Raw genomic sequence first — 12627 nt, forward strand, 5'->3', positions numbered from 1 at the left:
GAGTCCTGAAGATATCAATTAGATCTGTTTGGTTTAATGTTTTATTTAAGGTTTGTGTTTCCTTATTGATTCTCTGTTTTGATGACCTGTCCATTGATGAAAGTGGGTTGTTAAAGTCCCCTAATAATACTGTGTTGCTGTTGATTTCTTCCCTTATGCCTGTTAGTGTTTGTCTTATGTATTAAGGTGCTCCTATATTGGCTGCATAGACATTTACAATTGTTATGTCTTCTTCTTGGGTTGATCCCTTGATCATTATGTAGTGTCCTTCTTTGTCTCCTATGATATTCTTTATTTTAAAGTCTCAGTTCAGTTCACTTCAGTCGCTCAGTTGTGTCCGACTCTTTGGGACCCCATGAATCACAGCACACCAGGCCTCCCTGTCCATCACCAACTCCCGGAGTTCATCCAGACTCACGTCCAGCGAGTCAGTGATGCCATCCAGCCACCTCATCCTCTGTTGTCCCCTTCTCCTCCTGCCCCCAATCCCTCCCAGCATCAGAGTCTTTTCCAATGAGTCAACTCTTCGCATGAGGTGGCCAAAGTACTGGAGTTTCATCATTCCTTCCAAAGAAATCCAGGGCTGATCTCCTTCAGAATGGACTGGTTGGATCTCCTTGCAGTCCAAGGAACTCTCAAGAGTCTTCTCCCATACCACAGTTCAAAAGCATCAATTCTTTGGCGCTCAGCCTTCTTCACAGTCCAACTCTCACATCCATACATGACCACTGGAAAAACCATAGCCTTGACTAGATGGACCTTTTTTGGCAAAGGAATGTCTCTGCTTTTCAATATGCTATCTAGGTTGGTCATAACTTTCCTTCCAAGGAGTAAGCGTCTTTTAATTTCGTGGCTGCAGTCACCATCTACAGTGATTTTGGAGCCCAAAAAAATAAAGTCTGACACTGTTTCCACTGTTTCCCCATCTATTTCCCATGAAGTGATGGGACCGAATGCCATGATCTTCGTTTTCTGAATGTTGAGCTTTAAGCCAACTTTTTCACTCTCCTCTTTCACTGTGATCAAGAGGCACTTTAGTTCCTCTTCACTTTCTGCCATAAGGGTGGTGTCATCTGCATATCTGAGGTTATTGATATTTCTCCTGGCAATCTTGATTCCAGCTTGCGTTTCTTCCAGTCCAGTGTTTCTCATGATGTACTCTGCATATAAGTTAAAAAAGTAGGGTGACAATATACAGCCTTGACGTACTCCTTTTCCTATTTGGAACCAGTCTGTTGTTCCATGTCCATTTCTAACTGTTGCTTCCTGACCTGCATACAGATTTCTCAAGAGGAAGGTCAGGTGGTCTGGTATTCCCATCTCTTTCAGAATTTTCCACAGTTTATTGTGATCCACACAGTCAAAGGCTTTGGCATAGTCGATAAAGCAGAAATAGATGTTTTTCTGGAACTCTCTTGCTTTTTCCATGATCCAGTGGATGTTGGCAATTTGATCTCTGGTTCTTCTGCCTTTTCTAAAACCCACTTGAACATCGGGAAGTTCACGGTTCATGTATTCCTGAAGCCTGGCTTGGATAATTTTGAGCATTACTTTACTAGCATGTGAGATGAGTGCAATTGTGCGGTAGTTTGAGCATTCTTTGACATTGCCTTTCTTTGGGATTGGAATGAAAACTGACCTTTTCCAGTCCTGTGGCCACTGCTGAGTTTTCCAAATTTGATGGCATATTGAGGGCAGCACTTTCACAGCATCATCTTTCAGGATTTGGAATAGCTCAACTGGAATTCTGTCACCTCCACTAGCTTTGTTCGTAGTGATGCTTTCTAAGGCCCACTTGACTTCACATTCCAGGATGTCTGGCTCTAGGTCAGTGATCACACCATCGTGGTTATCTGGGTCATGAAGCTCTTTTTTGTATAGTTTTTATGTGTACTCTTGCCACCTCTTCTTAATATCTTTTGCTTCTCTTGGGTCCATACCATTTCTGTCCTTTATCGAGCCCATTTTTGCATGAAATGTTCCCTTGATATCACTAATATTCTTGAAGAGATCTCTAGTCTTCCCCATTCTGTTGTTTTCCTCTATTTCTTTGCATTGATCACTGAGAAAGGCTTTCTTATCTCTTCTTGCTATTCTTTGGAGCTCTGCATTCAGATGCTTATATCTTTCCTTTTCTCCTTTGCTTTTTGCTTCTCTTGTTTTCACAGCTATTTTTAAGTCCTCCCCAGACAGCCATTTTGCTGTTTTGCATTTCTTTTCCACGGGAATGGTCTTGATCCCTGTCTCCTGTACAATGTCATGAACCTGATTCCATAGTTCAGCTGGCACTCTGTCTATCAAATCTAGGCCCTTAAATCTATTTCTCACTTCCACTGTATAATCATAAGGGATTTTATATAGGTCATAACTGAATGGTCTAGTGGTTTTCCCTACTTTCTTTAATTTAAGTCTGAATTTGGTAATAAAGAGTTCATGATCTGAGCCATGGTCAGCTCCCGGTCTTGTTTTTGTTGACTGTATAGAGCTTCTCCATCTTTGGCTGCAAAGAACATAATCAATCTGATTTTGGTGTTGACCATCTGGTGATGTCCATGTGTAGAGTCTTCTCTTGTGTTGTTGGAAAAGGATGTTTGCTATGACCAGTGCGTTCTCTCGGCAAAACTCTATTAGCCTTTGCCCTGCTTCATTCCATACTCCAAGGCCAAATTTGCTGTTACTCCAGGTATTTCTTGACTTCCTACTTTTGCATTCCAGTCCCCTATAATGAAAAGGACATCTTTTTGGGTGTTAGTTCTAAAAGATCTTGTAGGTCTTCATAGAACCGTTCATCTTCAGCTTCTTCAGCGTTAGTGGTTGGGGCATAGACTTGGATTACTGTGATATTGAATGGTTTGCCTTGGAAAGGAACAGAGATCATTCTGTCATATTTGAGATTGCATCCAAGTACTGCATTTTGCACTCTTTTGTTGATAATGATGGCTACTCCATTTCTTCTGAGGGATTCCTGCCTGCAGTAGTTGATATAATGGTTATCTGAGTTAAATTCACCCATTCCAGTCCATTTGAGTTTGCTGATTCCTAGAATGTGGACATTCACTCTTGCCATCTCTTGTTTGACTTTCAATTTGCCTTGATTCATGGACCTGACTTTCCAGATTCCTATGCAATATTGTTCTTTACAGCATCAGACCTTGCTTCTATCACCAGTCACATCCACAGCTGGGTATTATTTTTGCTTTAGCTCCATCCCTTCATTCTTTCTAGAGTTATTTGTCCACTGATCTCCAGTAGATTGCCACTCCAGCTTTCTTTTGGTTTCCATTCACGTGGAATATCTTTTCCATCTTTTTACTTTCAGTCTGTATGTGTCTCTAGGTCTGAAGTGGGTCTCCTGGGGGCAGCATATATATGGGTTTTGGTTTTGTATCCATTCAGTCAGTCTGTATTTTTGGTTAGTGCATTTAGTCCATTTACATTCAAGGTAATTATTAATACATATGTTCCTATTGGCATTTTCTTGATTGTTTTGGGTTTGTTTCTGTAGGTCTTTCATTTCTTTTGTGTTACTGGCTATGTAAGTCCCTTTAGTATTTGTTGTAAGGCTGTTTTGGTGGTGCTGAATTCTCTTAACTTCTGCTTGTCCATAAAGCTTTTGATTTTTGCATCAATTTTGAATGAGATCTTTGCCTGGTACAGTAATTGTGGTTGTAGGTTTTTCTCTTTCATTACTTTAAATATATCCTGTCATTCCCTTCTGGCCTGTAGAGTTTATGCTGAAAGATTCACTGTTAATCATTTGGGTTTCCCCTTGTATGTTACTTGTTGCTTTTCCCTTGATGCTTTTAATATTCTTTCTTTGTGCTTAATCTCTGTTAGCTTGTCTCATTGTGTTTCTTCTTGGGTTTAACCTGTAGGGGACTCTGCACTTCTTGGACTTGTTTGACTATTTCCTTTCACATGTTGGGGAAATTTTCGACTATAATTTCTTCAAAAATTTTCTCAGTGCTTTTCTTTTTTTTTCTTCTTCCTCTGGGACCCCTGTAACTCGAATGTTGGTGTGTTTAATATTGTTCCAAAGGTTTCTGAGGCTTTCCTAAATTCTTTTCTATTCTTTCCCTTTATTCTGCACTTCAGCCGTTATTTCCACCATTCTATCCTCCAGCTCACTTATGCATTCCTCTGCCTCAGTTATTCTGCTATTGGTTCCTTCTAGAGTATTTTTAATTTCAGTAATTGTGTTATTCATCTGTCTTTGTTTATTCTATATTTTTTCTATGTCCTTGGTGATTGTATTAACTGTGTTAAATGCTTTTTGCATTTTCTCCATTCTATTTTCAAGTCTTTGGAGCATCTTTACTATCATTATTCTGAATTCTCTTTCAGGTAGATTGACAGAGTCATTTCCTAGGCAATGGTAAGAAGTCTAGGGGTCCCCAAGGAGAGAGGGGTCTGGAATTCTCAAGGAGGAAGAAAGGAAAAACTTTTTTTCCTTCTCTACATTCCTTAGGATTATATAACAATAATGTATCCTGCCTTAGGACAGTCTCTGGATTAAACCTTCTGGCTAATTCTGTTATCTTAAAATGTAAATTATGGGAGTAGGTCTGGTGAGGTCTTTACAACCTTCAGACATTCTTTGGATTCATTGGAGAGTATATAACTTCATTGTTAACACTAGCAAGGGGGTACTCTTTCTGCCCCCTTTTGATGCCTATGTCAGAAGCTTTCTCTATCTTCTTTATACTTCAATAAAACTTTATTACACAAAAGCTCTGAGCGATCAAGCCTCGTCTCTGGGCCCAGATTGAATTCTTCTCCTCCAGGGGCCAAGAATCCCGGTGTCTTCACGTGATTCAACAGCAACCTTTCTAGATTACTTACTTCCTCTTTGTTTATTTGGTCCTGTGAGTTTCTACCTTGCTCTTTCATTTGTGCTGTATTTCTCTGTCTTTTTTTTTTTTTTTTTTTAACTTGCTCCACTTGAGGTCTCCTTTTCCAAGGCTTTAGGGTTGTATTGCTTGTTCCTTTTGATTTTTGCCCTTGGAGGGAAATGTTGGCTGGGTGGTTTGTGTTGATGTCTTGTTGGGGGTGACTTGTGCCTGTGTTCTAGTGGGAGAAGATCAAGTATGTAATTACAGAAATACTGGGACATATATACACACACTTTCACACATAAAGTTATAACCAAAGTGTTCTAAAGAAAAGAGTACAGGAGATTGACTTGGTGAGCAAATGAAACCAGAGGTGATATCAACCAATTGAAAACAGAGTTAGCTAATGCTCAATCTGGAAATCTAACCATGAGCAGAGGGCCAACTGGGGAATATAGCTTAGAGAGCTCAACAATTTAACTTACTTGGTGAAAGAAGAAAGAGTGAAGGAAAAAAGAGAGTGAAAACAGAAAGAAGAGAAAGGAAGAAAAAGAGAAAAGGAAGGGGTGGAGAAGAGGATTTAAAAATTTTTTAAAAACAGAAAGAAAAGAAAAAAACAGAAAAACAAAGATGATTATATGTATGTGGAAAAGAGTTATAATATTCAGGATAGCTACAGCCAGTAAAAAAAGTAGGAAAAGCAGTTGAATATATAAAAAACAAAATCTGAAAAACTCATCAAGAAAAAAGAAAAAAAAATGAGAAAGAGGAAAAAAAAACTTAAAATGAATTTTTTTTTTTTTTTTTTTTTTTGACAAGAACACAAAGAGGAAAACTCCACAGCACCACAAAAGGCTAATATGGAGGTGGAAACATGTAGGGGAAATAAACTGTGTGATTTATAAGGAAAAAAAGGAAAAAAAAATCTTAAGATGATTTTTTTTTTTTTTTTTAAACAAGGAAAGCTCCCTAGCACCGCAAAAAGCTAATGTGATGGTGAAAATATGTTGGGAAATAAGCAGTGTGACTTATAAGAAGAAACAATCTTTAAATGATTTTTTTTTATGTTATAATAAGAAAAATAAAGAGGAAAATTCCATAATAGTGCTAAAGGCTAATATGAAGGTGGAGATATGTTGGGGAAATAAACTGTGATTTATAAGAGAGAAAAAAGAAAAAAGAAAAAATTTAAAAAAGATTTTCAAGGTCATAATTCTTGGCTGTGGATTCTGCCCCTGAGGATAGTGTTGGCTTAGTGCCCTGTGACATTTTACTGGTTGGTGGAGCTTGTGCCTGTGTTCTGGTTGATGGAGCTCGACCTTGTCTCTCTAAAGGGCAGTGCAGTGTCCAGTAGTAGGTTTTGGAGTATTTACTGGTTCAGTATGACTTTGGGCAGTTGTTCTAGCTTTTGCAGTATTGAAGTGAAGTGAAGTTGCTCAGTTGTGTCCGACTCTTTGTGACTCCATGGACTGTAGCCTACAAGGCTCCTCTGTCCATGGAATTTTCCAGGCAAGAGTACTACAGTGGGTTGCTGTTTCCTTCTCCAGGGATCTTCCCCGCCCAGGGATCGAACCCAGGTCTCCCGCATTGCAAGCAGACACTTTACCGTCTGAGCCACCAGGAAGCCATTATTAAAGTTCATTATTAAAAAGCCATTATTAAAATTCAATTCAACTTTACATTAATATACCCTAACAGCAAAGAACTATCCAGAAAATGAGTCTTAGTAGATAACTAAGACTTAGAAGATAACCCCCCATTAACAAACTGGGATTAAACATTCATTGAAACATCTTTTTCTCCTTAAAATCACCATCATTTTTACCAAATATAACCAAATTCAGACCTGTTTGTAGTATAGGTCTGGTCTCAATAAACTTGGCCTGATGACTTATATAACCATAATTGATCATAGACTTTTTAGCTTTGCTGAAACTTTTATAGAGTCTCAGACTGAACTTTTAAAATAAAACCTTTCAGGGCTAGGAAAGCCATGTCAAAAGCTTATCACAGATTTTGCCTAACAAATCTAAGTAAATTCCTTTCTTCTCAAGGTATCCAAAATTTATTGAGATTTCTGTACCTGTTATTGAGATAATCTTCCTAACTGATCTGATAAAGTTATTGGAAACTAAGAGCTTCCAGGGTCTGGGCGAGGAGGACCAACACCACATCCAAGGAGCAGTAGCTGCGTGGGCACAGGAGGGCCTAGAGGAGCTATCCCACGTTGAAAGTCAGGAAGGGTGGCTGTGAGGAGATACCCCTCATCCAAGGTAAGGAGCAGCAGCTGCACTTTGCTGAAGCAGCCATGAAGAGATACCCCATGCCCAAGGTAAGAGAAACCCAAGTAAGATGGTAGCTGTTGCAGGAGGGCATCAGAAGGAAGACACACTGAAACCATACTCACAGGAAACTAGCCAATCTAATCTCACTAGGACCACAGCATTGTCTAACTCAATGAAACTAAGCCATGCCTGTGGGGCAACCCAAGACGGGTGGGTCATGGTGGAGAGATCTGACAGAATGTGGTCCACTGGAGAAGGGAATGGAAAACCACTTCAGTATTCTTGCCTTGAGAACCCCATGGACAGTATGAAAAGACAAAATGATAGGATACTGAAAGAGGAACTCCACAGGTCAGTAGGTGCTCAATATGCTACTGGAGATCAGTGGAGAAATACTCCAGAAAGAATGAAGGGATGGAGCCAAAGCAAAAACAATACTCAGCTGTGTATGTGACTGGTGATAGAAGCAAGGTCCAATGCTGTAAAGAGCAATATTGCATAGGAACCTGGAATGTCAGGTCCATGAATCAAGGCAAATTGGAAGTGGTCAAACAAGAGATGGCAAGAGTGAATGTCGACATTCTAAGAATCAGTGAACTGAAATGGACTGGAATGGGTGAATTTAACTCAGATGATCATTATATCTACTACTGTGGACAGGAATCCCTCAGAGGAAATGGAGTAGCCATCATGGTCAACAAAAGAGTCTGAAATTCAGTACTTGGATACAATCTCAAAAACGACAGAATGATCTCTGTTCCTTTCCAAGGCAAACCATTCAATATCACAGTAATCCAAGTCTATGCCCCAGCCAGTAATGCTGAAGAAGCTGAAGTTGAACGGTTCTATGAAGACCTACAAGACCTTTTAGAACTAACACCCAAAAAAGATGTCCTTTTCGTAATAGGGGACTGGGATGCAAAAGTAGGAAGTCAAGAAACACCTGGAGTAACAGGAAAATTTGGCTTTGGAATACAGAATGAAGCAGGGCAAAGACTAATAGAGTTTTGCCAAGAGAACGCACTGGTCATAGCAAACACCCTCTTCCAACAACACAAGAGAAGACTCTACACATGGACATCACCAGATGGTCAACACCAAAATCAGATTGATTATGTTCATTGCAGCCAAAGATGGAGAAGCTCTATACAGTCAATGAAACCAAGACTGGGAGCTGACCGTGGCTCAGATCATGAACTCCTTATGACCAAATTCAGACTTAAATTGAAGAAAGTAGGGAAAACCACTAGACCATTCAGGTATGACTTAAATCAAATCCCTTATGATTATACAGTGGAAGTGAGAAATAGATTTAAGGGACTAGATCTGAGAGATAGAGTGCCTGATGATCTATGGACTGAGGCTGGTGACATTGTACAGGAGACAGGGATCAAGACCATCCCCATGGAAAAGAAATGCAAAAAAGCAAAATGGCTGTCTGGGGAGGCCTTACAAATAGCTGTAAAAAGAAGAGAAGTGAAAAGCAAAGGAGAAAAGGAAAGATATAAGCATCTGAATGCAGAGTTCCAAAGAATGGCAAGAAGAGATAAGAAAGCCTTTCTCAGTGATCAATGCAAAGACCTGAGGAAAACAACAGAATGGGGAAGACTAGAGATTTCTTCAAGAATATTTATGATACCAAGGGAACATTTCATGCAAAGATGGGCTCGATAAAGGACAGAAATGGAATGGATCTGACAGAAGCAGAAAATATTAAGAAGAGGTGGCAAGAATACACAAAAGAACTCTACAAAAAAGATCTTCATGACCCAGATATTCATGATGATGTGATCACTCACCTAGAGCCAGACATCGTAGAATGTGAAGTCAAGTGGGCCTTAGAAGGCATCACTATGAACAAAGCTAGTGGAGGTGATGGAATTCCAGTTAAGCTCTTTCAAATCCTGAAAGATGATGCTGTGAAAGTGCTGCCCTCAATATGCCATCAAATTTGGAAAACTCAGCAGTGGCCACAGGACTGGAAAAGGTCAGTTTTCATTCCAATCCCAAAGAAAGGCAATGCCAAAGAATGCTCAAACTACCGCACAATTGCACTCATCTCACATGCTAGTAAAGTAATGCTCAAAATTATCCAAGCCAGGCTTCAGGAATACATGAACCGTGAACTTCCCGATGTTCAAGTGGGTTTTAGAAAAGGCAGAAGAACCAGAGATCAAATTGCCAACATCCACTGGATCATGGAAAAAGCAAGAGAGTTCTAGAAAAACATCTATTTCTGCTTTATCAACTATGCCAACGCCTTTGACTGTGTGGATCACAATAAACTGTGGAAAATTCTGAAAGACATGGGAATACCAGACCACCTGACCTTCCTCTTGAGAAATCTGTATGCAGGTCAGGAAGCAACAGTTAGAAATGGACATGGAACAACAGACTGGTTCCAAATAGGAAAAGGAGTACGTCAAGGCTGTATATTGTCCCCCTGCTTATGTAACTTACATGCAGAGTACATCATAGGAAATGCTGGACTGGAAGAAGCACAAGCTGGAATCAGGATTGCGGGGAGAAATATCAAGAACCTCAGACATGCAGATTTCATCCTTCACTTTCACCCTTATGGCAGAAAGTGAAGAGGAACTAAAGTGCCTCTTGAGGAAAGTGAAAGTGGAGAGTGAAAAAGTTGGCTTAAAGCTCAACATTCAGAAAACGAAGATCATGGCATTCTGTCCCATCACTTCATGGGAAATAGATGGGGAAACAGTGGAAAGTGTCAGACTTTATTTTTTTGGGCTCCAAAATCACTGCAGATGGTTACTGCAGCCATGAAATTAAAAAACGCTTACTTCTTGGAAGGAAAGTTATGACCAACCTAGATAGCATATTCAAAAGCAGAGACATTACTTTGCCAACAAAGGTCCGTCTAGTCAAGGCTATGGTTTTTCCAGTGGTCATGTATGGATGTGAGAGTTGGACTGTGAAGAAGGCTGAGCACCAAAGAATTGATGCTTTTGAACTGTGGTATGGGAGAAGACTCTTGAGAGTCCCTTGGACTGCAGGGAGATCCAACCAGTCCATTCTGAAGGAGATCAGTCTTGGGTGTTCTTTGGAAGGAATGATGCTAAAGCTGAAACTCCAGTACTTTGGCCACCTCATGCGAAGAGTTGAATCATTGGAAAAGACTCTGATGCTGGGAGGGATTGGGGCCAGGAGGAGAAGGGGACGACAGAGGATGAGATGGCTGGATGGCATCACTGACTCGCTGGACGTGAGTCTGAGTGAACTCCGGGAGTTTGTGGTGGACAGGGGGGCCTGGGGAGTCGGACACGACTGAGCGACTAAACTGAACTGAACAGCTTCCCATCTCTGTAGGGTTCAGATATAGAGAAAAGATAAATGTTTCAATTTGTTGATAAAATATAATTTTACCAAATTTAGTTCAATCGGTCAGTCGTGTCGGACTCTTTGCGACCCCATGAATCGCAGCACGCCAGGCCTCCCTGTCCATCACCAACTCCCGGAGTCACTGAGACTCGTCCATCGAGTCAGTGATGCCATCCTGCCATCTCATCCTCTGTCGTCCCCTTCTCCTCCTGCCACCAATCCCTCCCAGCATCAGTGTCTTTTCCAATGAGTCAACTCTTCGCATGATGTGGTATTAGGCGCGTCTATTTCCTCAGCTGCTTCGAAGTGTGGCTCTCTCAGCATAACTTCAGTGCTGCCAGCCCTCTACTTGTCCCTGGAATCATTGCTGGTGCTTCTGTTCCCCTGTCCCGCTCTGCTCTGTGGGTGGAATCTTGCTAGGCAGGGGCTTGTGTGGATCCTTCTGCATCATGGGCGACTTGTGTGGATTTCCGTCAGCCCCCTCAGCTCCCCTAAGCTCACCTAAGCTCGGTGTTGCGGACTTGTGTGCACTTGACTCCATTCCCGAGGTCCACCCTCTGTGTCGCAGGCTTGTGTGCACTGATCTCGGCTTCCCTGGCAGCGCACTCTGCGTCGAGGGGCGGGCGTGCACTTGTTTCAGCTCCCCGGCTGGCCTCTGCATCTGGCCTCTGTGTTGCAGGGCTACTGTGGACTTATTTTGGCTCTGTGCCTGCCCTCTGTATTGCGAGGTTTATGTGCACTAGCTTCACCTTACTGCCTGCACTCATTGTCGCGGGGGTTATTTGTTCTTCTTTCGTTGTGCTGGAAGGGTTGGGTGCGCTGCCCAAGTTTGCATGCCTCCCCTCTATGACACCCCAGTCCCACACTTTGTGCCGGCTGTGTTTGTCTGTCCCATCACATTCGGCCACCTGGGCCCGCCCTCTGTGCTGCAAGGGTTGTGTGCAGTGGCTGGGTTTCTACGCTCACCACTCTCGGTCCCGCGAGCCCGCCATGTTTGGGGCCATAGTGCATGAGCTGTGAACCGGCTAAAAAGTGTAGCGTTCTCTGCTTATTGCCCTCCAAGTCTCTGCTTTGACTGTTTTCCCAAGACTCCCCTTTGGGCCCGCCTGTGAGGGAGTTTCCCTGTGCCCAGGAACTCCTGTTTCAGGGCTCCTTCTCCATTCCTTGGGGCACACGCTCCTGCCCAGAAGTTCTCCATCTTTTCCTTTTTGTGTCTCCCTCCTCTCTCCTACCTCATTTCTGGGAGCTTAGCCTGTCCTCCTGGATGCCTGGGGTCTTCTGCTGTCGCCTAGAGGTTGCTTTCTAGGAGTTATTCCATATCTTGATGAGTTTTTGATGTATTTGGGAGAAGACTGGCAATCTCTCCATCTTACTCTTCCACCATATTCTTCTGTCTCCTCCCTCATAAACAATAATTTTAGGAAAAATTTTTCAAGCAAATCTTGTTAATAATAGGTGCAACAAACATGGACTTTAGAAGACAAAATTCCTAAATTAAAATTTGTGAGACTTGCCCTAAGGGGAATATACTCTCTTACAGGCATGGAAATTTTTGTTCAAATCATACCCAACTCTTCACAACCCATGGACTGCAGCACACCTATCCCTCACCATCTCCCTGAGTTTGCCCAACTTCACGTCCATTGAATCAGTGATGCATTCTAACCATCTCATCCTCTGTGCCTCTTTCTCCTTCTGCTTTCAACCTTTCCCAGCATCAGGGTCTTTACCAATGAGTTAGCTATTTGTGACTGGTAGCCAAAGTATTATAGCTTCAACTCTAATGAGTATTCAGGGTTGACTTCCTTTAAGATTGGCTGGTTTGATATCTTTGCTTTACAAAGGACTCTCAGGAATCTTCTCCAGCACCACAACTTGAAAGCATCAATTCTTTGGTGCTTTACCTTCTTTATTGTCCAGCTCTCACATCCATACATGACTGCTAGGAAGACCATAACCTTGACTATATGGAACTTTGTTGCCAAAGTGTTGTCTTTACTTTTTAACACACTGTCTAGGTTTATCATAGCTTGCCTGCCAGGAAGCAATTGTCTTTAATTTCATGGTTGCAGTCACTATCTGCAGTGATTTTAGAGCCCAAGAAGAGGAAATCTGTCTCTGCCTATTTGCCAAGAAGTGATGGGACTGGATGCCATGATCTTAGTTTT

The 12627-nt window shown here is 41.7% G+C and overlaps 2 pseudogenes; one reads left to right on the plus strand and one right to left on the minus strand.

Annotated features, from left to right (window-relative positions):
* Positions 1-2376: 2376 nt before the first annotated feature.
* LOC138988269 (craniofacial development protein 2-like) lies at positions 2377-3178 on the minus strand (annotated as a pseudogene).
* A 3962-nt stretch (positions 3179-7140) lies between these two features.
* LOC138988256 (craniofacial development protein 2-like) lies at positions 7141-8371 on the plus strand (annotated as a pseudogene).
* The last annotated feature ends 4256 nt before the right edge of the window (positions 8372-12627 follow it).

This window comes from Bos mutus, chromosome 6 (genome assembly GCF_027580195.1).
Source record: "Bos mutus isolate GX-2022 chromosome 6, NWIPB_WYAK_1.1, whole genome shotgun sequence".
Taxonomy (NCBI): Eukaryota; Metazoa; Chordata; class Mammalia; order Artiodactyla; family Bovidae; genus Bos; species Bos mutus.